The 2,330-nt window shown below is 37.7% G+C and overlaps 1 long non-coding RNA gene across 1 annotated transcript; it reads left to right on the top strand.

Moving 5' to 3' along the window:
* The first annotated feature begins 655 nt into the window (after positions 1-655).
* Positions 656-2,010, top strand: LOC111472430. Its single transcript, XR_002715416.1, has 4 exons — positions 656-744; positions 819-955; positions 1,061-1,126; positions 1,926-2,010. It is a non-coding gene; the product is annotated as an uncharacterized LOC111472430 (long non-coding RNA).
* The last annotated feature ends 320 nt before the right edge of the window (positions 2,011-2,330 follow it).

Here is a 2,330-nt window from a genome sequence, read left to right as displayed (position 1 = left end):
CTTTTTTTTTTTTTTTTTTTTTTTTTTTTTTTTTTTTTACTTTTTTTACTATTGTTACCTTGTTTATAATCAAAATAGATAACATGTTATTTTTTAAATTGAAAAAATATATGCTTGAAATTCATTAAGGGTTATTTTATGTTATGGCCCACCGGTCCTTCACCGAGCCCAATCGGGTTTTTATTCGGTCATCATATGTAAAGACCAGGCTGAANCAATGACTCCAAGAAGACGGGTAAACACCAAAAAAAAAAAAAAAGTATTTAAAACATAACATTTATTAAAACAAAATAGTGTTCATACACGAGTAATTAAAATACAACACAATAGTTAAAACAAAAAATAAGGAACCAACACAAAACATTTCAAAACAAATGGGTTGAAGACCACGAGTCATGCTTGTCTATGGCACCTGCTCCAGAGTTCTATTGTAAGAGTCATACAGCTGGCAACAAGTGAGGAGAGAGAAATGAACCTGTACTACTCTTTTAGGATTAAAAAAAAAGGCCGGGGAGAGGGAAAGAAAAGAAAAGAAAAAAAAGAAAAAAAAAGAAAAGAAAAGAAAAGAAAAGGAGAGGCCGCTGGGGAGAAGAAAAGAAAAGAAGAAAGAAGGAAGAAAAGAAAAAAAAAGAAGAACGAAGAAGAAGACAAAGGAAAGGGTGGAGTGGTGGAGACGAATGACGGAGCTTGAGGCGCTCGTTAGTGACGGTGGAACGAACGGTTGAGGAAGGGAGAACACAGACGGTAAGTTCTAGTGGTGTGATTTTCATTGTTGTTTTCCAAAACCCTAATACCTTCCACGGCGTTGATGTACCTAGGTTATTGTCGAGGGAAGTTAGTGAGTCCTTGTGAAGAAGAAGACATGGGGTGTTGAGAGGAAAGAAAGATCAAGAAGGAGGTGGGAAGAAGAGGCCGAAAATTGAGGTGGCACGGCCTGACCCGACCCGACCCACCTGTACAGAATTGAAACCCGATTTGTTTTCCCATTTCACACCATCAGATTCGTCTTTATCCAGATTTAGGTACTTGACTCACACGTTCCATAAATGTCTTATTATAGGAAAATTCCAAGCTTAGTCAAGGGACACTTCAAGACTCAATAAAGTTTTGGGAAGTCTACGATTAGGTAAGTAAACGTCTAGAGCAAGTTTTTAATTAATTGTTGGTAGGAGTCGGTTTGGACTTGTGGCCAAATAGTTTAGTAACGTATGTAGGAATGGATATAGTTAGTTCATGGAGGTGGTATTTCAATAATGTGTGTGGTTGTACTTTGGTTGTCGTTATGGTTATATAGTTTCGTTGGCCTGAATGTGAAATTTTGTATAGGCATATGAAATGGTATGTTTTTATGTTGACCTAGATGGTTAATATGGTTATTATGGGACTTAGCATGACAACGTGTTGTCGCCGTGGTTCTTTATTAGGCATTGAGCATGAGGCTTGGGTAGCCCATTGCTACACTTTGGGTGTTGAATGAATTATTAGGTGCTAGTTATTATAAGTTAGGAAGCACATAATGACAATGTACCATTTTCGTAGTTAACCCCAAGGGGTTGAGGGTAATCATAATATATTACGGTAATAAGAGGTGCTTAGTGGGACGAGCCATGGCCTTTTATTGATCCAATCGAGCGGCATAAGATAGGTAGTTACTGTTCCTAAGACAAGGAGTTTTACTGATCTAAACCGACAAGGGCATAAGACAGGTAGTAACTGACCCGGCTTTGCGAGACACAGTGGCAGGTAGTTACTGATCTTAGGAACAGTTGGATGTTGCCATACAACACTAGGTTTCTGACTAGTGACTATTCGAGCTCACAACTTAGGATCCCGTGAATAGCGTTAAGTTCGACAAGAGCTTACGAGCAAGTTGCTTACTGGTATTGTTTATATATACTCATTCTGTGTTGTTTGCTATTTTTCAGAAGAAAAGTAGATCTGGGTCGGTGGCGGGGACGTGTGGAGTCGTGCAGCTGCAGAAGGGGGGCCCTTAGATTGAGTCCTCTTCTCCCATGTTGTTTTTGTTAGGATATGGAGTCTGCTCTCTTATTTATAGCTTGGTCAACTGTTATATCCGATAAAGCTATATTTGGTAAAAAAGTTATATATGGTAAAGCTATATATGGTAAAGCTATATCCGGTAAAGCTATATATGGTGAATAGCTATATATAATAGATGGTTAAATCTGGTAAAGCTATATATAGTAAACTGAACCATATATATATCCCGTCCGGTAGTGCTTTGAAAATGTACTTTCTGTATTCTCTGTAATTCTCTCTTACTGTACATACGTGAAGTCATCAATAAAAAAAAAAAAATCCTTTTAGCT

This window comes from Cucurbita maxima, unplaced genomic scaffold, assembly GCF_002738345.1.
Source record: "Cucurbita maxima cultivar Rimu unplaced genomic scaffold, Cmax_1.0 Cma_Scf00071, whole genome shotgun sequence".
Lineage (NCBI taxonomy): Eukaryota > Viridiplantae > Streptophyta > Magnoliopsida > Cucurbitales > Cucurbitaceae > Cucurbita > Cucurbita maxima.
Note: the sequence above shows the minus strand (reverse complement) of the source record. Positions and strands in the feature narration are given on the sequence as shown.